Source organism: Canis lupus, chromosome 28 (genome assembly GCF_003254725.2).
Source record: "Canis lupus dingo isolate Sandy chromosome 28, ASM325472v2, whole genome shotgun sequence".
NCBI lineage: Eukaryota > Metazoa > Chordata > Mammalia > Carnivora > Canidae > Canis > Canis lupus.
The window spans coordinates 16,890,502-16,918,169 of NC_064270.1; the positions used below are offsets into that span (position 1 = coordinate 16,890,502).

General features: G+C 43.5%; 2 long non-coding RNA genes across 3 annotated transcripts in view; one reads left to right on the top strand and one right to left on the bottom strand.

The window, feature by feature from the left end:
• LOC112672294 (uncharacterized) overlaps nucleotides 1–18,023 on the bottom strand; it is a 34,460-nt gene extending 16,437 nt beyond the window's left edge. The window contains exons 1-3 of the long non-coding RNA XR_003144151.3: nucleotides 17,902–18,023; nucleotides 17,230–17,563; nucleotides 10,038–10,161 (exon numbers count right to left, since the gene is read on the bottom strand). This is a non-coding gene — a long non-coding RNA (uncharacterized LOC112672294). The remainder of the gene's footprint in view (nucleotides 1–10,037; nucleotides 10,162–17,229; nucleotides 17,564–17,901) is intronic.
• LOC112672293 (uncharacterized) lies at nucleotides 15,773–27,403 on the top strand. Of its 2 annotated transcripts, none has more exons than XR_007406874.1 (5): nucleotides 15,773–15,793; nucleotides 23,391–23,540; nucleotides 24,659–24,729; nucleotides 25,506–25,647; nucleotides 27,183–27,403. It is a non-coding gene; the product is annotated as an uncharacterized LOC112672293 (long non-coding RNA). The 2 variants fall into 2 exon arrangements; XR_003144150.3 differs by lacking the exon at nucleotides 15,773–15,793 and adding an exon at nucleotides 22,439–22,584.
• Nucleotides 27,404–27,668: the final 265 nt, after the last annotated feature.

Consider the following 27,668-nt stretch of genomic DNA (forward strand, 5'->3'; position numbering starts at 1 on the left):
TTATTTATTTAGTTGAGAGGAGAAGGGAGGAACAGAGGAAGAGGGAGAGAGAAACTCAAGCACTCTGTACTCTACCTGAGTGCAGAACCTGATGAGGGGCTTGATCTCATAACCCTGAGGTCATGACCTGACTCTCTTCTCAAGAGTCAGATGCCCAACTGACTGTGCCACTCAGATGCCCCATGTTTAATGTTTTCTTATGGCTACATTTAGGTCATATACTTTTGTCCAGAATGTCACAGAAGTTATGCTGAATTCTTCTCAATGTGACAGATCGGAAGGCAGATGATTGATCTCATTTCCGACCATATTAAGTTTGAGTTTGCTTTAAGATGGCATCACCATGTTTCTCCACTGTAAATTTACTCTTCAACTCTTATAACTAATAAATATCTAGTAGTAAATAATTTGAGACTATGTTAATATTCTATTCCTCTTTAAACTGTACCTACTAGTTTTAGCACCATTGATGATTCTTTCTTAATCAACAGCAATTATTAATATTGGCAAAATATTAATATTGCCAAATAGTGATATTCTTATTCTATTATTCCTTCTCCACTTATTAGCTGGCTTTTTATTGGTCAGAAGAATGATCCTTCCCTTCCTCATTCCCTGACTTCCTTCTTTCCTTCTAGTACTCATGTTTTCTAAGCTATTTGTACAAACAATATGATTGCAATAAATATGAAAATTTTTGAGATGGACAGAAGCTTTCACAATGTGGGCCCTTTGGCAAATCAACTATTTCCATTAAAATTTCTCATTTAGTGAAAAAATGACAATTTAAAGTATGTTGAGTCAACAGTATGTTTTAAGTTTCTATTGTATATAACTTATTGTGCCAAGTACTTTAGGAAATATAAAAGTGTCTGTGTAAACTTTAGAATTTTTGTGTTTTCTTTTTACTTCTCAATTCCTTTACATCCTTTCCCCCAGATACCTGTTCTCTCTTTTATTCTATCAAACAAGAGAACATGTCTACTTTTCTATAAGGTTGATTCCTCCATTTTTGGCCCATAACCTTGTTCCCTTTTATGTCTTATGGAATCTTGTAAGTAGACAAGATGGCATAGTGGTTAAAAGGGCACAGATTTTGGGACCAGACAGATTTTTAATTTGAATTCATATTCTTCCAAGTATAGGTTTTTGATCTTAGGCAGGTTAAGTAACCTCTGCAGCCTTTGAACTCTCATTTGCAAAATGGGGATAATAATCCATTTCAGAATTATTATGAGGATTACAGGAGACCACATGTGATATTTGCAAGGTGCCTGGCACATAGTAAGTGCTCAATAAATACCAGCTTTAATTTTTATTATCTGAAAATCATGTCCTTGCCCTAATAACAACTTGGAGAGTTTTAAAATATTGTTCTATGTGGTCAGGTGAATGGATAATAAACATTGTGAAAACTGCTTAACTACTGCCTGAATGGATATGGTCAAGAATCCTCCCTGGATTGTGAAGTCTTCTATTATGCTCTTTAAATAGGTATTAGAAGATTGAATGGCTATTAAAGTGTATTGTGCCAATTCTGTCTCTTTTACATAAGTGATTAGCCTTTCTTACACTTAATCTGAGACAGAATGCCAGGAGCTCTTTCCTCTAGTTCCATAATAACACTGTTCTATTTAAACAAAGACAATTTCTTTTCCTCCTTCCCATTGTGATGATGCATGGGAACTTATTAAGTGTAACAATAATTGTAATAGCTGCCATCACAAAGGCTTTTAAGAACCCAGGCCACACCCCAGTGTCTTTGGGAGAGGAACCCATATCCTCTCTCTCTCTGCTGCAATGGCCTGGCAAGGATCCTATCTATGTGTGCACCCATTGCCTTCTTTTTACTCCCTTCCCTTATTCCTTACCTTCTTACTTTAAACTCATGGATTGCCTACTTAACTGAGACTATAGAAGCCATAATCTTTCCACCAACAAACCTAGACATCTGCTTGGAATTTTACCTGCCATTAGTTCTCTCCTGTTAAGAGATAAGAAATATCTCCACTTCAACCAAGGCCAGCCTCTCTTCTTGTGCTCTGGATCCACCTCCTTACTTCCTCAAGGACTTGCTGTTTCAGGAAGTTTTATTACGTCTCTACTACATCATTGATCTGTTCTACTCTATAGGACATCTCAACAACTTATAGTTACCAGCATGGCCCATCAAAAACCAACAAACAGTTCTACTTGATTTTGCATCTTCCTTTAGCTTGTATCACAATTTCTCTTCTTTATTTTCCAGAAAATCTATCTGAACCTATTATCTATCCTTGGTTCCACTTACTCTTCAACCCTTCAATGCTTAAATCCAATCAAATTTCAGTCTCCAGCCACACCTCTGGAAACAGTCAAATCAGCAAACTTTTCCTGTCCTAATCTCAAATAGTCTCTCAACAACATTTGCTCTGACTACTTCCTCCTCTTTAATCACGATTCCATAGATGTCCTCCAATATGAAGTTATCTAATATTTTTCTTATGATTAGATGGGAATTATGGTTTTTGAAGAAGAGTACCATAGAGGTGCAGTGCCCTTCTAATCTCCTCATATCATGTGATACATGATAGCCACATGGCATCACTGGCAATGTTCACCTTTATCATTTGGTTAAGGTAGTGTTTGCCAGGTTTCTCTACCATGAAATTACCATTTTTCTCTTTCCACACTGTTCTTTGGAAGAGAGTCACTAATTCTAATGCAACCTCAACCTGTGAAGGGATGGTAATAATTAAATTCTACCAAGAAAAATACATTTGTCCCAGTTTTCAGATGAGGAAATTGAGGCACAGGGAGGTTAAATGAACATCCTAAGGCCACACATGAATGGATGATGAGTGATGTTGGCTAATTATCTAAATAACTTAAAGCCATCGAACTTGTATTTATGCAGACAGGCTTGCTTGAGGGATTAGTTTGTTTGAAATAGTTAAAAACAAACAAACAAACAAGCAAACAAACAACAAACCTCCAGGTAGCCGCAAATAAATGTGCTCAGCAAGACACTTAATCATTTCTGGAGGCCAGTGTGTACAACAAAAATAAAAAGGGATACCAGACGACATTTGCCATTGTCGTTCAAACCTCCATATGCTTAATTCGGAGAAGAGAACATTTTAGAGAAGTGATTGCAACTTGTGTTCTGTAGTTTGGATCTGGCTCTCATATGTGTTTCATTTGGCCTGCATGGTATTTGAAATAATTTCTTCTTTTGGTTGTCAACTTTTAAAAATTGGGAAAACTGGGAAATCTCACATAAAAATACAGATTTCATACTTCTCTTGGAAATTTGAAAGATTTGGTACCAGTAAATTTCATTTACTTATGCCAAAGGTCATGTGGTGCCAAGTCACTGCAGATCCCCTTGGATGATTTTCTTTCTGGTTCCCCAAGGTCCCACATAGCTACCTAGTGTGATTTTTGGCTTTTTCAGCTGTCTGAGCCAAACACCCTGCTATGAGAGACCAAGTTGCTGTCTCTAGTTGATTGAGGGGTTACCAGGATAGAAGAGGAGTTGACATAATCTATGGAGCTCCTGAGAATGGAACCAGAGTCAACCACCCAAGCTGTAGGAGACAGACTCCAGTGAATGTAAGGCAGCATAGGATGCAGGTGTTTGCAGTGTGGCAATGTAGCAGGTGGCCCCAAATGCACTGACTTTCTTTTCACCTGAAGTGTTTTAGCAAGGGGGAGAAGATCATGACTCAGGGCTATCAAAGAGAGGATTTGTGCACTGGAGAACATTTGGAGCAGGGACACTGGAAGAAGCACAACTCAAATATTATGCAACCCTGTTTTCCTGAAGAATTAATAAAGTTGATGGAATGGAAATTTTACTCATAAATAAGTATTCTACCTTATAACTGGTAATACAGGGAAGACCACGTTAAAACTCCTAATCATTAAAAAAAATATGGGCACCTGGCTTGGTCAGTTAGTAGAGCATGTGACTTGATCTCAGGATATAGAGCTTGCTTAAAAAATATGGGAAGCAAAAGCTACATGTATGAGCTACAGGGGATGGTGAGCAGGACAGAGACCTAGGGAGAAAATAGGGTAGTGGCACAAGGTAAAGGAACCAGCAGCAGATTGTGCTTTGTTGTAGATGGACAAAGAGGGTTGAGGACGTGATGAAATGATCCAGTTAAAGGAGCAGCATGCTTATCACTAGGCAAGCTGCATGCTGGATTTTATTTTCCGATTGAACAGCGTTGGCTTTCTTGAAATAAAAGGAAAGCCAGATGTAGTATAAATAATTTGCATAACCTCATCTAAACACAGCATGCCAAAGATAGTGTTTTAATCTTTTTTGTTGTTGTTGTACCGTCTTATGCAGTGTGACGGCAAGAGTGGCTTTGGTTTAGGTGGTTAAAGAGGGGGGTACTCACTAGTTTGTTATCATTAGAGATTGTTTTGGCTTTGCCCTGAATTGCAGTTACCCACGTTTATGTGGTTTGTTATAAGGCTGTTTATGTTTACAGATGTGAAGATTTGCCTGAGGAAGCGTTTTGCCTCTGTGACTCTTTTCATCTATGAAGAAATCACTCAGAAATTAATTTGGGACGTGGTGTTACTAAATCAAGAGAAGCAGAGCACACCTATCCATCAGGTGGGCTTATTACCCTAACGGTGATATAGACATTAATCTCCTTGGCATCGGTGGTATCTGAGACGAGAAAGAAATGCTTGTGGCAGCTAATTATACCTCCCTGTATTAATTACCATGTTAAGTGACAGTTTTGTTCACACCTTGTTGTTTTGCTAAGGAAAAAGGAAAAGAACAATTCTGTGTCATTCTCTGAAGATTTAGAACAGGAGTCTTGGCCCTTGTTCTTAACAGAATTCAGTTGAAAGAAGGAAAGGAGAGAACTATTCCACTTGTGCTTGGTGGCTTAATAGAAAAAAAATTAATGACTTTCATCTTATTTTGACTCAGACGCCTACCTGAGATATGATTTGAAATGAGTTTCCTATTCCTGACTCCCCTTGTTGAAGACCCAGGGATTTATCAATACCTCACGACAACAAAGAACATTGCTCAGTACGATTTGACACAGATGCTGCTTCCTGCTCCACGGAGCCACCACACATCTTCTTAACTTCTATAGATTTAAGCAGGATTTATACTTCATGAACCCAAGTGTGTATCCAAATCCTCTTGTTATTATAAAGAACGACAACAACAAAAAAAAGCCATCCTCGGAATAAGCCAGTCTTGTTTTCTATAAACCTCTAAAGAAAGATTTGTACTTTCCCCAGTCTTAGCTTTAGAAGAAATAAACCCAGTTTGGCTAGCACCCCTTCTGGAAGACAGTATCTGAGATCAGACCCTGGGGCCCTGTAACTTTGCAGGCACTAATAGCAAGGACCCCGCAAAGCAGCTAAAGTGAATTTGTCACTAGCACTTCTTTTTTAAAGTAGGCAGCAACTTATGTTTATGTTTGTCTTTCTGGAACATTGGCATGTCATGCTGTTATCTAGTCAGAGACATTTTTATTATTTCTTTATGGGATTTATGACCAGTAGGGTTATTTCCCTGCTGACATTTAGCATTACATTTTAGAATTATGCCCACCTGACACTTCAGGAAATTTCCTCTGAAGAGGTCGTATTTAAGCCAGAAATGGCCAAGCTTGTCCAGAACCCATTGCTCAGCTGCCACTTTCTATGCAATGGAAGAAGGACTCTTTAAGTTAAATTGATTTTACTCATTTAGAGTTAACTCTACCATCTATTTCCCTTTTTCATTTGAGTTATTCTCAGCTGGCATCCTTGCCTGCATATTAATATATAGTCAATGCAGGAATTACACGAGCATATCATGCACACAGTGCCCACAGATGTGCACGCTATGTGCAGGTATAGCTGGGGGTGGGGGGGTGCTGGAAAGGTCACATTGGTGTCACGGAAAGAAGAAGAGCACAGGACAGACTTGAGATAGGCTTGGATAAACTATGGTTCTTCCAATCACTAGTATTATTCACTGATTTCCCACCTTTAAAACCTTGTAGGGTGGTTGTAAGGTACTTCTTGAAAAATATGTATAAATCACGAGGGTGAATAGTAAATACTTATTTCTTTTTAAAAAATTTTATTTATTTATTCATGAGAGAGACAGAGACATAGGTAGAGGGAGAAGTAGGCTCCATGCAGGAAGCCCTATGTGGGACTCGATCCCAGGACTCTGGGATCATGCCCTGAGCCAAAGGCAGATGCTCAACCGCTGAGCCACCCAGGCATCCCTAAATATTTATTTCTGACAGTTGTTTTCCTTAGGAATTATGTCAGATTCAGAGCCCATGTGAATATTACATATGTAGCTTGGTGTTCAATCATTTAATGGTTTCACATCTGAGAAACACCAACATACTTTAAAAATTGTATTTCTTATTTGATCAGCAACCCTACTTCTTCTAAGATGGATCTGGGTATAAAAGTTTAAAATACTTTTGGCTGGCATATATGTGTATTTCCATACCTGTGTGACAAAGCACTCCATGAAAAGTACTGCACTGTACCAAGGCACTTTGATCCTATTCAAAATATTAAGATCTAAGCTTAAGCTATTTCAAAGGTCTGATAATTTCCACTTTTATTCCCAACACAGAGATGACTCTTAATGGAGCCCCCGACCCCAGTTAGAACATTTCTGCTGCTGTTCACAGGAAGGGCACATTCCTTTAATGCTCAGTGTGGACAATTGCTGATTGCATCAAAAGATTACCCCCTCATGAAGATGATAGGAAGTGCACTGTCTTTTACTTAGCTACTAATGAGTAATGGCTCTGTGGCCAGCAGCAAATGTGGCTGGCCACCACGGGGCTATTGTGAGAAGATAAACACTTTTATCCTCCAGGGTTTTGGATGCTGCCTTCAGATTTTGCCAAGAAGAGGCTGGATGTTGGGCCAGCATCTTGTGAACAGTCTGAGACTCAAGAAAGACTTGATAAATTAGCATGATGGAGTCCTATTATTATGGAAAGACATAGCTATTGAGCGCTCTGGATGGTTAGACTATTTTCTCTTCTGTAGCAAAGTTGACTTGGGAAACTCGTCTAAGCCTCAAAGGATTGCTTGGTGCACATAGAATCAGAGGAATGAGATTGAGAGGCTTTTAGCATTACCTTTTCCTTTTAAAAATTATATAAGCAATACATTTTCATTACGGAAAGCTTGGAAAACATGATAAACAAACTAAAAAAGGAGCCACACGCACACCACTTAGAGATAACCAATGTTAACATTTGGTTGTATAGTCTTCCATACTTTTTTGTGTATCCTTATTGAGTTTTGGACACTCTAAAGCTTGAGGATAATTCATCCTTTTGGAGACTTAGGCCCTCCCTGGAAATAGCAATTTTTAAAAAATTTTATTCTGAGCAGGGGCAAGAAGGAAAAGATCTTGTTCCTATGAAACTAACTCTTTTGCCAGATAAATGGATGGATGGGTGAGAGAAAGGAGAGATGAATAGAGTAATAGAGTAGTTGGAATGAAGATACCTTAAATTAACTGGTTGAGTACATTTCAAAGTTGGATAGTTTTCTTTGGGTGGGCAGGATTTTGTCTGCCAACATCTTGCCATCAGGGGAACCCCCCTTTTTTCTCTACTTGATGTGATCTGGTTAGTTGTCAAATATGTTGTTATGCCCTCTCTCTAGACCTCCTAGCCACAGGGGTGAGCATGTGACCCAACCTGAGAAATCATATTATTGCAACCTCATGGATTCAATGATTGGTTCAGGGGTGGGCATGTGATCCAAACAGGGCTAACCAGAGTTTTGTTTTGTTTTGTTTTCCTGGAATTGATATGTGAACGTTAGGAGGAAAAAAATCTCTTTATAGTGAAGTAGCTCACTGGGGAAAATGGACAACAAGGATACCTTCCTGCCTGCCATGTGGCAGAGAGCTTTTCTGAGAGTAGGAATTAGTAGTGCAGAGATAGGGAGAGATCATAGGTGATAGATAGATAGGCAGATGATAGATAGATAGATAGATAGATAGATAGATAGATAGATAGATGACTGATTAGTAGATGAGAGAGATAGAATAATGAGAACTTTCTGTCATCAATGAGTTGGCATTCTTTGAGCCCTTGGATGTAGCCATCCTTAAAATTCCGTTATGTAAGCTAACTAAATTTTCACTTTTACTGAAGCTAGTTTTAGTTGGTTTTGGTTAAATATAACTTAGAATCATGACTAACGTATTTCTTCAGCTCTTTGGGGACAGGGCCTTATCTCTAAGCACACTGCCTGGCACATACCTGCCTGACTCACTGAGTTACCTCTTCTTTTTTGTGTTCAGGGTATCATTTTTCCTCCCTTAAAAACTTCAGCTTCCAGCTCTGCTCTCAAAGTGGTGATGGGCCAATCTCATCTGGGGAGAAGAGGAGCCCAAAGCATCCTTTTGGCAATGAGCATAAGGTGGAACCTGTGACTTCTCTGACAGCTGATAGGGTCAGATGGGTAGGGCAGGCCCAGTTTTGATTAATATGCCTATAAAATGGAATTCTGGGACTGACCTCCATTCAACTCAAGCAACACAAAGATAATTGACCTTTGGAAACTGCCTTTGTCAGTCTTTTTATTATTTTTATAGGAAAGTCCTGCAAACCAATTACATCTCACAATGGGCCTTTTATGGTGCTATTAGTTTAATGCAGCTTTCAGAGAAATTAGTCCTCAGGGAGCCTGAAATTCTAGGGAAAAAAAAGTCCTCCATGGACTTATTTGACTTTTGGATTAGCAGGAAAGATGGATTGGTAGCATGATATCCCCTATAGTAACTTTTGACATTTGAGCCATCTGACCAAGGTACCAAATTCCCATTTTGGGCCCCTGGTGACTGCCCCAAGCAAAAGGAAAAAATAAATTTAAAATAGGATAAGCTGGCTATTTAAAGAATTCAGTCTACAAATCAAAAAGGGTTTATTCCCCCCTCAGTCTGAGGTTAAGGAGGAACAAAGTGAGAAAATTGAAGTAGAGCTTCTGCTTAAAGGTTTGCGTTTTTCCAAATGTGCAATTACAGATGTCTGTCTCAGATCCTTATGTTGGCTTTTGCCTCTCTTGCCCTGGCCACAGTTATTTGCAGAGTGACAGTTCTGGGGCCACTGTCACAGAGTCAGGTCATAGGTCTGGGCTGACAGAGAGGAGGTGTCACCTCAGCAAACTCACCTTGCCCTGGCCCAGGGATCAATACATGGGGGATGGAGGCTCTGAAAAGCTGAGCCGGGGTACAGAGAGAGCTAGAAGGTGGCAAGAGGACCAAGGACTTGTAAGGGATACTTTCATTTCTCAGGGTCTGATCTGGATGTTGGTTGCCCATTTCATCCCTTGTATAGGGAAGGGGCTGGTTGAGGGGTGGGGGGCAGGTCCACAGGGCCTGCTCAGCCCTTACCCATCAGCTCAGCCCTTACCCTTGTATCCGCAGCCTTGCCTGTCCCTGTGTCATCTGGTCATTAGCCAGGCTGCCCTCAGGAGCTCATAGGCCTTCTGTTCCCTATAGCATGAGGACTTTCACTGTGTTCTTATTCTCTTCCCCTCCCAGTTCCTATTTGTTCTGGCTCTAATCTTGTCATATGCTCCTGGCATACACAACCAGGGACAGGCTGAAAGGCTGGGACTCCTGTCACATGGAAGCAGCCCTCAACTCTTTCTCTGAATGTGTTGGTGGACTAATACCCCAGCTCTCTCGCCTCTTTGGTGGGATAGTTCTGAGGTATGTTCCACATCTTCTCCTGGAGTTCTCCAGTTCAACTGAGCCCCAATTGCCCCAAATGATAAACTTCTTATTAATGCCCTGTATTTGCTTCCCTCCTCTCCTTGTCTCAGTTCTCATTCCCCTACTACTGCTTCTCAGTCATTTCTCAAATTATGTTTAAATTCAGTCTTGTCTCAGCGCCTGGCACTGGGGCTCACACCCTAAGCCAGACCTCACACCTTGTTTCATGTCTGCACTGACTCTCTCCCTTTGGGGCCAAGATCTGAGGTGGCTTGTCCCATACTGTTTGGGGCTCTTCCTTATCCCTCCTTACCTTGAATTCATGTGACTTCTCAGATCATATCTGTCTTTGGTTCCTCTGATCCATGACCTGGCTTGACTGCCAGGATGCTCCCCTGGTCCCTGTAGCTGGTATTCCTGCTGGGTTTGACTCTGTCCTTGAGTGGAAAGAATGGAATCTCATTTTTAAGGGAGAAAGGAATAGAAACAAAGAAAGAAACCCTGAAGGACCACACCTTGGATATGAAATATAGGGATGTGTCTCTAGAGAAGAACTGGGTGGATGGAGAACTGTGTTCACCACCCACTGGTCATGTCAGTCTCTGGTCCTAACACTTGAAATGGGCAGATAGTTTGGCTTTGTTAGAAATGGGGCTGTGCGGGGTGCCTGAGTGGCTCAGTGGTTGAGTGTCTGCCTTTGGCTCAGGTCGTGATCCCAAGGGTCCTGGGATAGAGTCCTGCCATCGGGCTCCCCGTGGGGAGCAAGCCTGCTTCTCCCTCTGCCTATGTCTCTGCCTCTCTCTATCTCTCATGAATAAATAAATAAAATCTTAAAAAAAAAAAAAGAAATGGGGCTGTGCCCTCTCTCCTTTCTCATAACGCTACCTTTGGAAGCAGCAGCATCTTTCTTGTTCGCAAAGCAGCAAGCTTCAGCTGCAACCACTGCTTGTGTGACGTTGGGCAAGTTGTTTAATCTCACCACAGCTCAATGTCTTCATCTGAAAAATGAGGCTCATCATGCACACCTCATAGGATAGTTGCAAGGAGTAAATAAGAAAATGTGATGAAGTGTTTAGCAGAATGCCTGGCACGCAGTAAGAGCTCAGTAAGTGCTAGCTGTTCTTATTAACCTGGCATGTACTGCCTGGTTTTGTTCATTATCTTTTGATATTTTATCTCCCTGCAGGCAGGAGGCACGCAGTAGCATCTTTCTTCCTCTTGGCATCTATAGTATGTGTATATAGTAAATATGTAAAAAGATACACGTGTAGGGACCAGGTAGGGTAACATCCTGTCTGATCCTTGCTTTTTCCTCCTGATGTCTCAGGCACACCTCAGCTTTATCCACTGCAGACACTTCCAGTTGCATAGAAGACACTCTGGTGCTAGAGGATTAGGATACTGGCCTTGGCTGTAAGGCCAGCTGGGGATTAGGGAGCTCGGAGAAGCAATTTGAGCTGTGACAGGGGTTCAGTACCATCACTGCGCTCCTGAGGATGCAGCCCCATTATGATGAAACTCTTCCGTCAGCAGCCTCTCTTTATCATGCTTAAAACCCACTGACAGTGCAGGGGCTCATCCCTGGGGCAAGGCCAGTGCAGCAGTGGGGTATTTCACACTCTGAGGTGCAAAAGTATTTAAGCTGAACAAGTCACTTAAATGATGGTGTTATCTGCTGCTTCCCTTCAGTGTTCCGGACAGATAAAGATAAAATAGCCGAGGTAATTGTGGAGATGGAGTGTCGCTGGCAAATGATCTAAGCACAAAGACCATTTCCAGAGACAGATGGAGTGGAGGCTCCGGTAATTTTTCTTGAATCATGTTTAAAGTGGCACAGTCTGAAAACCAATTCAGCAGGAGGGCCGCTCAGGGGGTCCGAGGCCACCTGAACTTTGAAAATATGAAAGTCCAGTGAAGTTTTCCAGTAACAAAGAAAGCACACTTTTCCCCACGTAGCCTGGTATAGGGGTGGGTTGCTGAGGGCGGGTGGGGGGGGGGGCTTGACGGTCACTCCCTGGAGAAGTCCACCCACTCAGCCCTGGGAGCCAAGTGCCGATGTGTAATCACTGGTGAATCTGGCAACGTTGCCATCTGGGCTTGGCTTGGCTCCAGGGCCAGGAGATACGATTGCACAGAAACAGGTGGGATCAGCTGAGTGCCCTGGGAGGCTTCCTCCTTCGGTCTGTTCGGGGGCACTGAGGCAGTGGGTTCTAGGAGCCCGGCTCCGTGAATTCGAATGTGCTGGCACATCCTGCGGTGGAGGGGAAGCAGTAGAGGACTTCCCTCCACTCACTCTCAACCTGCTGATGAAGGAAGTAATGGGCTCTGAAGGTAAAACGACAACTTCCTATGGAACACTTTGCAGCCATGGAAAACCATGTTGTAGCAAACTAATGACTCGGGGGAATGTTCATGACATATTGCTAGGGAAAAAAAGTAGACGACAAAACAGCATGCAGGTGTGCTCTAGGTATTTGTTTTTAAAGTCACAGATATGCACACCTATGCAAAGAAAAGTGACTGCAGAGACAGCTAAGATGTGTTATTTACAATTTTCTTTTTGCCTTTGAATCTTTCTAGATTTCCCGATTTTTCTGTAATGGGTGTACATTTCTCCTGGAATGAGCCAAAAAGATACTAAAATATCTTACATTCATATGATATTTATAGTTTTCAAAGTTTTCTACATGCGTACTTTCACTTGACCCTCATAACAGTTCTGTGAATTAGGTAGAATTATCATTCCTGTTTTACAGATCAGGGAACTGAGGCTCAGAGGGCTTGAATAATGCATTGCCCAGTGTGTACGCCCCTGAGCCATGGCTAGATCTCAAATTTTTACAGCCACTGGCTGTAGTGTTCTTTCCACCACATACTAGGGGTTTTGAGACAGGACCATCAACACTATCTGTCACCTTGTAACTGAGGTCCTAAGTCATGTCACATCCCCAGGAATGCTCACCCTCCTCCCTACTTGAGACTAGCTCTTTTGTTATGAGCTCTCAGATCTGAGTTCATTTTTCTCTGTACCGTCCAATCCAGTAGCTGCTAGCTACCTATGGTTGTTTAAATTTGAATTTAAGATAATAAAAATTAAATAAAATGGGGGCACCTGGGAGGCTCAGTAGTTGAACATCTGCCTTTGGCTCAGAGCAGGATCCTGGGGCCCTGGGATCGAGTCTGTCATCGGGCTTCCTGCATGGAGCCTGCTTCTCCCTCTGCCTGTGTCTCTGCCTCTCTCTCTCTGTGTCTCTCATGAATAAATAAAATCCTTTAAAAAATTAAATAAAATGAAACATTTGGTTGCTCAATCACATTAGTGGCATCGTAAGTGCACACTAGCATATGTGGCCATGCTGTATTTATAGATATTCATAGTCGCAGGAAGATCTGGCAGGCTATTCTGGATTGTTTATTTCCCTTCATGATTACACGTTGGTTTATTCAGTTATTTTTGGATTCATATCTGTCCCTGCACTACACTGAAGTCCAAGAGGGCAAGGATCACCACTGATTTGCTTCCCTCCGAATCCCCAATGCCAACACCAGACTTGAAACATACACGTTGCTTAATAAATGTCTCTTGAAAGCTCTCCACTGCTTTAGGATGAAGTCTACATGCCATAGTGTGGCTTCTCAGTCCCTGTGTAAAGTGATCTGTTCCTCCTCACCTCCAAATATTCACCTCCTTGTCTCCGACCATCTGGTTGATCCAGGTCTCTTTCTGTTCCTTGGATATCTCATTCAGTCTTGTTACCGAGCCTCCAGAACACTCTTTCCTCTCCATGCAGCTGCCACTGCCCCCCGCCCCCCGCCCCCGGCACTTCTCCTGGATGACTCTTATCCTTCGTGTCTAAGGGTGAAAAATGGAATGCCCCCACATCCAGGAACCCTTCCCTACCTCCCTCAATCTGGGTTACATGCTCCTCCTATGCACATTCATAGCACTCGGAACTTCCCCCACTCCCCCAAACTTACCATGCTGTAGTGTAATGGTCTTTGAAGGTCTTTATCTATCCAGCCAGATTGTAAACCCCATGGGACAGAGGCTAAGCCTCTTTTACTCGCCATCATGTCCCCTTGTGCCTAGATCAGTGTGTGGCACAAAAATAATTAATTGGTTAACAAATGCTTACCAGCAACCCACTATGTGCCAGGACCATTTTGGGCACTGGACAGACATTAGTGGACAAAAGAGACATAGTTCTGACCTTGAGGGGCTTCCAGTCTTTAGAGCCCTCCAAATGTGCATTGAATGAATACAAGACTGAGGCTATGTCTGATGAGACTGGCCTAAGGCTCCAGCTGGGTTCCAGGCCAGGGCTGTTTGATGGGTTTTGTTGACAGGGGAGGTTCTGGTTGTGGGCATTCCTTTTTCTAGAGCCTGTCCTAGAGTTCAGGTGAGATATGGGGGTTTGAGAAGGATGCTCCAAAACCCACTTCTCTGTGCTGCTGTCTCTCTGTCTCTCTGTCATTCTCTCTCTCTGTATATCTATATCTATATCTATATCTATATCTATATCTATATCTATATCTATATCTATATCTATATCTATCTCTCTATATATATATCTGGAGCTTCTACTTTAAGTCCATGTTAAAGTACTCCTATTACCCTACGCTAGCCTATTAAAACTGCTTGGGCTTGGTTGCTTTTTCAAAGCATCTCAGGTCTTTTCTCTTGCTTGGTGAAATGAAAACAAAATTATTCTAGTGGAACATTTTGCGTTAGATGCAATCTAAGAAAACAGCTTACAGAACTGAGGGCTCATTTGGAAGCAGCCAGGGCTTGGAGGGGTGGGAGGGGAGAGGGAGCAGATAGCACAGGGCAGGGCAGGGAGGGCACAGCCAAGGATGCAAAAGTCTCCAGGAGCTAGGGTGGCACCAGAATAAGTCATGACACAAATTGATGACTCTTTTTAGTATTTTTATCCCCTTGGGATTTAATTTTTATTTTAGTACAGAATTATACAGCCCTTTACCCAGAGCCTCTCTCCCTCCTTTTATCTTCCCATCCACTTGCTTTTAATGTTTTTTTTTTTTTCTCTCTACTTCAAATTTTTACTGCTCGCCTAGCCCCAGCCAGGGCCTCCACTTCCTCTGACACCCACCCACCACGCGTCTTTGGTGGTAAATGAGCCGCCCCAGCAGGAGACAAAGATTTCTAGCTCTTCTCCTTCTTCCTGCGGAGGCTCTGTAGCTGGGAGTTTTCAGCTCAGCCTGTTCCTTTCTTTCTTTTTTTAAGTTTTTATTTAAATTCTGGTTAGTTAAGCTACAGTGTAGTATTGGTCTCAGGGGAACTACAATTTAGTTCAGCACTTCCGTACAACACCCAGTGCTTATCACAATAAGAGCACTCTTTAATCACCCTCCCATTTCACCCACCCTTCTCCCTCTGGTCACCATCATTTTGTTCTCTGTAGTTGAGAGTCTGTTTCTTGGTTTGCCTCTCTCTCTCTCTCTTTTTCCTCTTTTGCTTGTTTGTGTTGTTTCCTAAATTCCACAAATGAGTGAAATCATACGGTATTTGTCTTTCTCTGACTGACCCATTTCAGTTAGCAAAAATGTCATTGCAAGTGGCAAGATTTCGTGCTTTTTGATGGCTATGTAATATTCCACAGTGTGTGTGTGTGTGTGTGTGTGTACCAGTTCTTTACAGTTGATGGACACTTGGGCTGCTTCCATAGTTTAGCTATTGCAGATGATGCTGCTATAAACATTGGGGTGCACGTATCCCTTTGAGTTAGTATTTTTGTATTCTTTGGGTAGACGCCTAGTAGCGCAATTGCTAGATCATCGGGTAGTTCTATTTTTAACTTTTTGAGGAACCTCCATACTGCTTTCCAGAGTGGCTGCCCGAGTTTGCCCTCCCGCCATCAGCTCAGCCTCTTTCTGATAGGACTAACTCTGAATTTTGAGCCAGGTGCCAGGGTCATCATGCAGCTCTCTCCCAGATGAACCAGATGGTTGGTGACTCTGCATTATGATGAGGCAGTGCCAGAGCCAATCTCTGAGTCCCACTCCTCCAAGTGTCTTAAGTCACTGGAGGAGAAACTGAAGTCCAGAGAGGTGAGGGGGAGGATGAATTCACACACCCCAGGTGCCATAATCCCCACCCAGTGCTATTTTCTTATTGGGAAAGTCTGGTGGGCAAAACACTGTCCTTTTTCTTATGGCATCATGCTAGGGACTTCTTGGAATCCCATGCTGTTTGTCTTCTTACAGAATGTAAGGCTGAAGGAGGGTTAATTATGAGCTCTGGACCAGATGTTGCAGATGGCATGGGGCCAGGCAAGCAACGTAAAGCAACAGGGAATGGTGACGACTATGGTCGACTGGCGACTACTTGCCTCGACTAGCATAGGCAGCTGCCTCGGAATGCCAGCTGGCCTATTGTTGAGATGGAGGAAGGAGAACCCAGTGTGGCCTGATGTCTGACTTCTCAAGAGGCACCAGAATTCTGGACTTTTTAAAAAAAAATAGTCAATCTATTTGGCTGTATTAACATAGAAAACCTGGAGCTGGTTGGACAAAAATTCTTGTATGACCAGAGTTCAGGCTACTCTTATGTGGACCGAGTGCAGCCTTCATTCTAGACACATCAGCTGACCTGGGGGACCTGACAGTGGATGGGGCTGGGGAGGGAAGAGGCAAGGGAGGCAAAGTGTTGAGATGAATGTCTATGAACGTCATCCCGTTCCCTAGTGCTTCCTTTCCTGATGCTTTCCATGAACAACTTCCTTATTCAGGGAAAGAAATTGTAGCAGAAGTAGGCTGTGGAGTTTCTGTTTAAAGAGTGGAGAGCTAAGGTTAATGTGGGTGGAACTTTCTATCCTATGCAGACAGCAGGGAGTTGGCGGGGGTAGCGGGGTTGTGGTTGGAATTGAAGAATTCCCAAGTCCAGTTGAATTAAAAAATAGAAAAAGCTGCCAGTGAGTGCTTACTATGTGCCAGGCATTATACTTTGGTCAATTATTTAACCCTCATGATGACCATATGGGGTGATTTATCTCTCTCTTTTTTTAATGGATAAAGATTTTTTTAAAGAGGAAATTCCTTTTTTTAAAAGATTTTATTTATTCATGGGACACACACACACACACAGAGACAGAGAGAGAGGCAGAGACACAGGCAGAGGGAGAAGCAGGCTCCATGCAGGGAGACCGATGTGGGACTCGATCCCAGGACTCCAGGATCACGACCTGAGCTGAAGACAGGCACTTAACTGCTGAGCCACCCAGGCGTCCCAAATGGATAAAGATATTGAAGCTCAAAAGTTTAAGCAAATTCTCGAGGACACAGTAAGTGGCTTTCTCTAGCACTATGCTTTTCTTTCCAAAGAGTTACCCCCACCCAAAGCCCATGCACATGTGCACATAAGCACCCCGCACTCTAGATACAGATACATAAAATTTCGAAAGCCATCCTAAGGCTCCTATTTAAAAAGTGACTTTCATATCTTGCACAGTTCTTCATTAGTGAAAACTGTCTTTGGGTGAGCTTACCTTTCCCACGAACTGCGGTTTATTGGCTTGGCAAAGGTGTCAGCGAGAGTTTGGTTGTGGTTTATTTCCCAGCTCCCAGAGAAGTGCTCAGCCCAGAAAACGACCAGCTTGTCTTTGTGGCAGCCAGCAAGCTGGCAGCAGATGAGGAGCAAGCACTGAACAAAAGTTGGATCCCCTTTTTCCTTTCTTCCCATTCCTTTTGGGGCTAAGTTCTCACTTCCGTTCCCTCCTCCATGATGGAATAGGACCAGTCTGCTGCTCCCCAGCTCTCTGTCCCTTCTTCAGCCGTGGCCACAGAGCTTGGCCACATCCTGGGAACTCCATATCCACCTGCCTGTGAGTTTGATTATAGTCAGTGTATTATTTGAAGCTCAGAAGAGAATATCTGTTGTATTTTCATGAATTTGAGCATTTTATTTTTTTAAGCAAAATCAATTTATCTTAGACATCATATATTTGCTAAGAATAGAGTCCCTGGAGTAGGGACTCCTTAAGTCCCTTAAGTAGGGTAAGAATACACTAAGGCTATGCACCTGCTGGAATCCAAGTAAAATCTGGGGCCACAGGAGGGGTGGGAACCAGGCTATTCCCAGGCCAACGGTGGCAGCAGAATGCCCTGACCTTGCATTAATGCTTCACCATTAGTGTGATTCAGCTAAGCCCACTTCTGACCTGCTCTCATCTATGGCTCAGTCTCAAAGTTTCCATTTCAAATTCCCAGAAGTGACAAACCAAAGGTCATCACATGGGCGAGATGGCCACCGCTGATTGAATCAGCTGTGGACAGGGTGCCCCCAAAATGTTTTGTACCCCCTATCATTTTACTCCAATATTATTATTACAGCTAAGATGAGATCAGAATACCCAGAAGGGGTGAAGTCATCCTGCTCAATACTTATCCTCAAATGCCTCTGCTGTAAATTTTTAAAATTAAAGAACATTTAATTAAAAATATTACAATATGTACTTCCTGGTGCTAAAGCCAAATGATCCTTCCTCCATGGGGCAAGAAAAATAAAAAAGAACACAAGAGGGAATCAAAGGGCAGGAAGTCAGGTTTCTAACCTGTCAAGAATAGGTATTATCAGGGTGTAGATATCAAGTCAGACTCTGGACTGCCCTAATTTCTTCTGGAAAAAAATAATGAAAACAGTGTAGAATGATGGATATTTTTGCAGCCAATCACCGAAGCTGGAATAGTAACACCTCTGTACTGAAGTAGTCAAGAATGTCCAGGACAGTGACTAGTGCATAATAATAGATGTTCAATAAATGGTAACTGTGATCATCAACTCCTGAAGGCAGAGCTCAGCAATTACATAGGACTAAGTACAAAATAAAGTTGTTAACGGAATAACTGATAACCCACCATGGCCCATGGAGAGCAGAAGGTGGCTTGCTGGAATGGACTCAGTGAAGAACAGACAGTCTGGATTAGCAGAAAGAAAGCTGGACAGGAATGACCATGGTAGCTTTTCATAAACACTAGTGAGTGCACCTGATATACTAAGAAGAGAAAACGGAATCATATTAAATGCTCAGTTAAAATCACAAGAGTAAAAAAAAAAAAAAAGAATGGAAAACAAAAACAGGAACAAAGAATAGGGCAACAAATAGGAAACACTAACAAATGTGATGGATAGTAATCCACCTGTGTCAATAATCACTTTGGACATCGATGGCCTAAAAGAACCAACGAAAAGACAGAGATTGTAACAGTGGATAAAAAAACAATACCTGACTCTATGTCATCTACAAGCAACCCACTGTAAAAAAAAAAATAAAAAAGATGTGTAATGTGTATTGATTAAAAGTGGATAGAGGAAAACATAGCATGCCAACACTAACCAAAGGAAAGTGGGAGTAGCTACATTAATCTCAGAGCAGATCTCAAACTAAGGAAGGTTATCAATGGTGGGTAATGATGTTTGTGTGTTTGAAAACCCTCAATGTGTCTCCAAATTCAGAGCTTCTGAAGAGCCTTCTCAAAAAGTCCAAAGGAGCCATTTTACAAAAATCTGAAATCACAGACAGCATCCCCGAGAGGCAGGTGGGCCAACTTTATTGTCTCGTGGGGGGATAGGATAGGTGGGTTTGGGGACTGAGCAGGCTGGACAAGTTTCCATGGAAGACTCAGGGGTGTTTCAGGCCAGGAGGATCAGGTCCCTCCAGGCACCTGCCCACTCTCCTAGGAGCTTGGAGAAGACAGATGTCAGCAGGAAGACATGCTGCTGGGAACCCCAGCTCCCTGGTGGAGAAGGGCTGCACGGCAGGAGTCAGGGGCTGAGGCCAGGGTTCTGCTATACTCCCAGGAGAAGCCAAGGGGAGCCAAAGGTGGGCTTGACGGGGCAAGGGTCAAGTCTAGCTCTTCTGGCTCAGAGGTTTCTGTAGCACAGAACAGGGGTCCCGGGAGAGGTTCTCCCATTCTTGATGGGCCCCTGTACCTGAATGACTGTTGCCTTTGGAGACAGAGCTAGACTCCAGCCTCAGCTCTACCTTGAATTATCTGTATGACTTTGTGCATGTTCACCTCTGAGTCTGTTTCCCTCATCTGTAAAATGGAAATAGTAATATCAGGTTGGGGTGCTGGTAAGTGTGCACCAAACATGAGTCATTATTATTAATCAGTAAACCTTGCCAGAGCAGAATCGCATCTCTTTCCTCAGCAGATCTCTCTAGGGCAGCTTGGCTCCACATGGGCTCTCTGGCCTGATGGGCTGAATGACATCCATATGTTTGTCTTCAGACCTCTAATACATTCATCTATCTCTGCTTGCTGGTGAGCTCACCCGTCAAGTTTCTAGTGTCATGGTGAAGAACCCAGATTCTAGAGTTGGAATACTTGGGTCTTTTTTTTTTTAAAAAAGATTTTATTTATTTATTCGAGAGAGAAAGAGAGAGAGAGCAAGTAAGCACGAGAAAGCAGCAGAGGGAGAGGGAGAAGTGGAGTCCCCGCTGAGCAGGGAGCCCAATGTGTGGCTTGATCCCAGGATCCTGGGATCACGACCTGAGTTTAACTGACTGAGCCACCCAGGGGCCCCCAGAGTGCCTGGGTCTTTTTTTTTTTTAATTTTTATTTATTTATGATAGTCATACAGAGAGAGAGAGAGAGAGAGAGAGAGAGGCAGAGACATAGGCAGAGGGAGAAGCAGGCTCCATGCACCGGGAGCCCGATGTGGGATTTGACCCCCGATCTCCAGGATTGCGCCCTGGGCCAAAGGCAGGCGCCAAACTGCTGCACCACCCAGGGATCCCAGAATGCCTGGGTCTTAATCCCAGTTCTGCTACTTGGTAGCTGTATGACCTGAGGCATATTAATCTCTTTGTGCTTTTGTTCCTTCATCAGTTAAAAAAAAGCAATTTTAGCATTCTTGCCAGGAGGTAATGAATTCATACGTGTAAGATACTGATGCACCCAGTATTGTGAGATCCTGCTCTTCCCCTCCAAAGGAACAAGGACGGTGCAGTTTGGGTGCTGAGGGGTCAGCTAGAAGTAAGGGCCTTTCTTAAGAGCCTGCTTCCCTTTCAGACCTGCCCCTGCAATCAGTCCAGGGTCCCTTTATAGCCCAGAGACCTAGGAAAGGCAGCTGGCTCTTGGGGCCCTGAGGGAGTCTGGAGGACGGAGAGGGTGTGGACTGCCCTTCACCGGTGGCCCAGTGGGTGTTTGCTCAGCCTTCCAGTTTCCCATGCAGAAGCCCATCCAGATTCCCATCCAGGTGTGAGGGGAGCACAGTTGGCTAATTAAGCTGAAAGCAGCTTGAAGGTGCCAGGGAGAAAGTGGAGACATCTGTTCCCTTCTGATCATCAACTGGCTCCTTCGTGTTGCTTCTTTGTAAGAATGAGCCCCCTCCACCCAGCTGAAGACCAGTGGGAAGGACAGGAGGGCAGTCAGGGGGAGCTGTGATGAGAGATTTTCTCGTCCCCCTATGTGTGCTTTCCAGGCCTGGACTTTTACTTAACATCTACCTGGTGGATTTGGTCCATTACCATTTGAAGATAGCATGCAGAGCTGATTTTCTTTGAACTCAGTTGACACAATTTTACTGTCTCCCTCCTCCTCCCCTGGCTTCATTTATTTATTTGTATCATGTAAGGAGAGCTCCATCCACTGCCCCATCCAATGGGGAACTCAAGGTCATAGTCTGGATTATTAAGGGTGACAAGTGATACAAAATTTAAACGAAAGCTCTCATGTGCCTGGGTAACTGAGGCCAGCATAGTTCATTCAAGATGCAAGCACCACTCAGCTCTTCTCAGGGACAACGGATCCAAAAACCAAAGGTTGCTGGAAATCATCTGTTTCTTTGGTCTGTAGTGAAGCCAGAGATGGGACTCACAGCTTTATCAATGTTCAGTGTGCCCCCCACCCCGCTTCGATCACTCCTCCAGAAAGAGGAGGCAAGAGGAAAGGCAACTGAAGTTCATATATTGACTGTTTATGAAGTACCATTCAGTGAACAGTCAATTCTAGATCTTCCCGTGTGTCTTATTGTTCATAATAAGAGCTAATATCGATGGAGAGGTTATATGTGCCAGACGTTGTTCTAAGTACCTTTCTCTGCAATTCACAGGATAACTGACTTCAGAGTCACATCCTGAACCCAGGCCTCTGATCCAAGCCCATGTCATTATCACATGCTATTCTGTGTTTTTTATCGTATTGATTGATTGATTGTATTACTGATTTTAAGCTCCTTAGTTGTCCTAGCCCTATACTTAAGGCTGTTACTACCATCTTTACGGGCTGGGATACTTGGTAAGGCCCGAGAAGGTGAACTACATCAGTAGCAGGTGAAGAATACAGTTACTGGGTTCCTGTTGCTGTTACTAAGGTAATATTGATACTGGAGAGTGTGAATTTGCCTCAGTTTCTGTTACTCATTGAAAGCACCACTGTGACTGCTAGGTTTGAGTGCCAAGAGCAGTTGCTTGGCCCCATAAGTATCTGTTGAGAGCGTGAATTCCACAGCCGCCTACGTTCTGCTCCTCCTCATGGCACTAACCTGTGGGCAGGGCTGTTCGGGCAGGAAGGCTCTGGGCCCTCCAGGGATGCCCGCCCCAGCACGCCCGCAAGGTTCTCCTCACGGGGCAGCCTGCAGACCTGCCTTTCACTGCCCATGGCATATCATTCAGTTTAGAAGACATGCAAGGGAATAAGTAAAATAAAGATATGACAATAAAATAAAAACTGGCTCAAGCTTTATGAATTTTAACCTTCAGAAATGCTTGGCAACTACTATAATTTAATGTTTTTACCGAGGTCCAGAAAGTGTGTGACTATATCCAATGGAAATCAGTGTTTCACCTCTGGGGGGCTTCTGTGATGTCTTCAGTCCCAACCCTCTTAAAAGAAAGGTGTGTATTACCCAAAATGAAAGGGACACATTTTGTTCTCAGAATCAGCCAGTGTCCATCACACCCTACCTGTAAGGGAAGGGGCAACGGTTGCTTGTTTCAGGGTTTGCTGATGCTCTGTTTGTGGGGCTGTTTGGATTTGGGGGGGATGTGCTCCCTCTGGGCCTGTCCAGTTGTTTCTCCAGATAATCATCTCTCTCTCTCCCTGCCAGGGTATTCTCTGTGCTCTTGGTAAATCTGGGAAAGAATTCAAGAGCCTCAGTGCTCTCCTTGTGGTCTGAATAGGGTTTTAGATTCTCCCAACTGTCTTCTCGAATCAGGTGGTAAAATTAGACACACTGAGTTTGCACAGCTCAGTCATGAGCTGGGTGAGCTTGGGCAAGTCATTAATTTGAGAAGAAGATCCTGAAACATAACCCTAAGAATTGCTAAAGACAAGGAGTAAAAATATATTCTGCTTTTCCACTGTTGGATCCCAACTCTAGACCACATTGAGCATGTGCCCCGGGGCTGGGGGTGATGTCTGGGAGTGTAGCTCTAATCCTATAGCCTTCTGCTCTATTTTAAACATTCCTGGGGCACCTGGATGGCTTTGTTGGTTAAGCATCTGACTCTTGATCTCAGCTCAGGTCTTGATCTCAGGGTCATGAGTTCAAGCCCCACATTGGGCTCCATGCTGGGCATGAAGCCTACTTTAAAAAAAAAAAATTAAAACATTCCTGCAGAGCTTGCATTGTATTTTATAATATGCCCATGCTTGTTTTGATATAAAATAGTGCTCTCTCTGCTCCTCCATCATTGGATAGGAAATCAACATTCCAGGATGATATTGTATTGTGTGCATCCTGCAATGCTCTAGAACCTTTGGCATCATCTGCCTGTCACCAGTCACCACTCCTCCTCCGTTTCAAAGGCATAGGTGCCTGAGAAAGCATGACCACAGTGCCTGGTGCTTGGTAAGACCTCTTTATTTTTCAATTTGTTTTTAAATCATATAATTCAAGTTTTTAAGTTGCGTGTTTTTTTTTTTAAATTGAAGTATAGTTGATCCACAATGTTGCATTAGTTTCAGGTGTACAACATAATGACTGGACAATTCTGTATGTTATAGAATCCTATGCTCCCCACAGTGTGGCTACCATCTGTCCCCATCCAGCACTATTACAATATCATTGACTATATTCCTCATGCTGTACATTTCATCTCCCTGACTTATTCATTCTGTAACTGAAGGCCTGCAACTCCTACCTCCCTTCACTCCTTTTTGCCCATCCCTCCATTCCCTGCCTGCTGGCAACCACCAGTGTGTTCTCTGTAATTATGGGTCTGTTTCCAGGTAAGACCTCTTTAATGTTGCTTGAAAATAATGTCTGGAGTAAAGGCTGAAGAGGTCAGTAGGTAAAGGGATCCTTGGAGAACACCTGTTTGCCCTTCCTCCGCCCCCAGACCTGCTGCCCCTCTGTTTTGATGTGGTTCCACCCCCACCCCTGGGGGCCAGGCACTTGCTGCTTATTGAGTTTGTCAGCATTTCCCCCATGGATCTCAGACTGACTAATTAGCCTACCCTGCCTGATTGCTGAAGCCACAGGGCACTGCCAGACCAGCACTTTTCCACATGGCATCTGCTGAGACAAAGCAGGGCTGAGCCTTTAACCCTGTCTTGTCTACATTGTATGAGTAGGAATGAGCTCGCATGGAGGTGGATGTGGGTTCTGCTCCTAGAGACAGTAGATATTTCTCTGGATGGTCAGAGATGGTCAGAATGCTTGTAAAGACTTAAGCCAAAGATTCTCATCAATAGAGCAGATAATTTAGGGGGAGGGTGGCATCTGGTAATTGAAATTCTTATTCTCAGTTCAGTGCAAATTTTATCAATAATTTCTTACCATCTAGCTTGGTAAGTTTGAAGGAAATCAGTCAGTCAAAAAAAGTCCAAGCTGAGGATCAGAGCTCTCTCTTCCTCTCTCTTGGATTTTCTGTTTCCTCAGGCCGTCACAGCCTGGGGTTAACAGTGGGTCATGTCACCAGTAATCTCCTATGTTTTCTTAGCTCATGTCTCCTCTTCCTAATGCAGGACCCCAATCCTTGCCAGAGCCCCTCAAGTATTCTCGGGTGTACCCAGGAAGTTTCCCACGAAGCTCATCGGTGAGTCTGGTCAGCTGTTGTAGGTTTCCAGGGGACGCTGCTGCCCCTGGGCCAACTGTGTATGTCTACCTCTGCCGGACACTGCCATGGCCGCAGGGCACTCCGCCTCCCCACCGCCACCACCTTATGCCACAGAGCACCACAGTCTCCCTCCGTGAACACCTGCTTTCCCACGGAAGCATCAGTAAATGCTCCAGAACTTTTAAGGTGCTAAAGCATGGCAGTCCGTGGCACAGTTGGAGGGAAAAGCTATCTCTACTTGGTGCTTCCCAAGCAGCCCTGCCTGCAGCTGCTGCCTTAAAGAGCAGTCAGGCATAGGGCTCTTTTTTTTTTTTTTTTGGCTCTTTCATTTTTTATTGAGGGTCCTCTCTTCCCTGGGGATCAGGATAGTGTGAGGTTAGAATCTGGGGAATGGGTTCAAACTGATTAGGGTTAGAAGCCTCATTCTCCCATGCAGTAATTGTGCTGGAGAAAGTTCTTTACTTCTTTGAGCTTTAACACCTTTATTTGTGAAATAGGATTAAAGTAGTAGTACCTGATTCAGGATTGTTTAGAGGCTAAATGAACTAATGCACACAAAACTACGTGCATACCATAATGCTTTGTGATGTCAGCTGATGTTAATTAGCTAATTGGGCCCAAGGGATACAGCTCAGGGACCGGGCAAGGACAGGGCCAAGTGACAGATTCTGCACTATCAGCAAAATCACACTTCCTCTCTTACCTTGAGGACTTGACATTGGGTCAAGCTTTTCCTTATCTCCCTTTTCCCTCAGGAAGTTCACTGCCAAAAGCTCCTTAGATCTCATGATCTCCTAGAGGCATCACCAATTTGTCAGATATTCCAAAACATGAACGAATCCCACAGGTGATACAGCTTAAGCTCAACATGGGACCATGCTCCCCATTCATCTGATTGTATCCTTTTGTCTATGCATCTAAGCAAATGGGTATATATGTTGCCATTTGCTGTATTTATGTGTGTGTGTGTGTAGCTACTTGCTAATTGAAATTCTTATTCTCAGTTCAATGCAAATTTTATTAATAATTTCTTACCATCTAACTTGGCCTTTGGGTTTGAAAGAAATCAGTCAAAAAAAGTCCAAGCTGAGGATCTTGGACTTGCTACACACACACACACACACACACACACACACACACACACATTTAATTATAGTCACTCAGTTCTTTGATGTTGTGGTTTAAAAATCTCCCTGGTGAAAATTAACAAGGCAGGAAACCACAAATGTTGGAGAGGATGTGGAGAAAGGGGAACCCTCTTGCACTGTTGGTGGGAATGTGAACTGGTGCAGCCACTCTGGAAAACTGTGTGGAGGTTCCTCAAAGAGTTAAAAATATACCTGCCCTACGACCCAGCAATTGCACTGCTGGGGATTTACCCCAAAGATACAGATGCAATGAAACGCCGGGACACCTGCACCCCGATGTTTCTAGCAGCAATGTCCACAATAGCCAAACTGTGGAAGGAGACTTGGTGTCCATCAAAAGATGAATGGATAAAGAAGATGTGGTCTATGTATACAATGGAATATTCCTCAGCCATTAGAAACGACAAATACCCACCATTTGCTTCGACGTGGATGGAACTGAAAGGAATTATGCTGAATGAAGTAAGTCAATCGGAGAAGGACAAACATTATATGTTCTCATTCATTTGGGGAATATAAAAAATAGTGAAAGGGAATAAAGGGGAAAGGAGAAAAAAATGAGTGGGAAATATCAGAAAGGGAGACAGAACATGAGAGACTCCTAACTCTGGGAAACGAACTAGGGGTGGGGGAAGGGGAGGTGGGTGGGGGGTGGGGGTGACTGGGTGACGGGCACTGAGGGGAGCACTTGATGGGATGAGCACTGGGTGTTATTCTATATGTTGGCAAATTGAACACCAATAAAAAATAAATTAAAAAAAAATCTCCCCGGTGAGCAGAGTTGTGTAGTAGGCTCTGTGAGAAGATGCCAGTGAAGGAGTTGGTCCTTTATGCTCAAGAAGACTTATCTGAATGGGGCATCAGAGAACGTGGATTTGCCTCCTGGAAGGCCTAGTCTGGTAACAAAGGCATGATATTGCATCTTGGAAGAGAGAGGTTTTCCAGAACAATCTATGAGAGCCACTGTGGATACACTGATATTCTTTGAAATCAGGAATCTCCAGCAGACCTACTTGGCTCCAACTTTCCTGGCAATGAGTACGTATTCTATTTCCTTGCATCCCTCACCTCCTCTGCCATATGACAAGACTTTCTACCATCTTAGTACCCTGTGATGCTATTGAAGGAAGTCTGCTCAGGTTAATAATCCAGATGGGATAGAACTTGGTTTGGGGTATGGGATTTGGGTATCTGCTGGGGTTACTTGTGTTTCAAAGTCTTCAGCACTACTCTGGTATGGGAAGTAAATGCTCCCTTGAATCCCTTCCTATACCTTATGCTCAGTCCTTGCCTGAAGTTCAGATGCTATTTTACCTGCAGAAGCTGACGGTTCTCAGTGAGCTCTGATCTGAGTCACGACTGGTCCAGAGAAGCAATCGTGTCTTCTGAAGCACATTTCTAGCCCCCTTTCCACACCTGGTTTGTGATGTATGGGTGCTTGATACTCCCCTGTAGGCATTTTAGATTTGGTGGGCTATGGTGAATACTCAATTCCTTTGACAGTACATGTACTTCTATTTCTTCTTTCCTACTCAAGGAACTCATGGGTAGGTGTTATGAAGAATCTTTGGGAAAATCCTGTAAGGACTAGAAATTCCTGGCAATGACTGATGGATTTTTTCCTTTCTTTTCTTTTCTTTTTTTTTTTTTTAAGATGTTATTTATTTATTTATTTATGAGAGACACACAGAGAGAGGTAGAGACATAGGCAGAGGGAGAAGCAGGCTCCCTGCAGGGAGCCCAATGAAGGACTTGATCCTAGGACCCCAG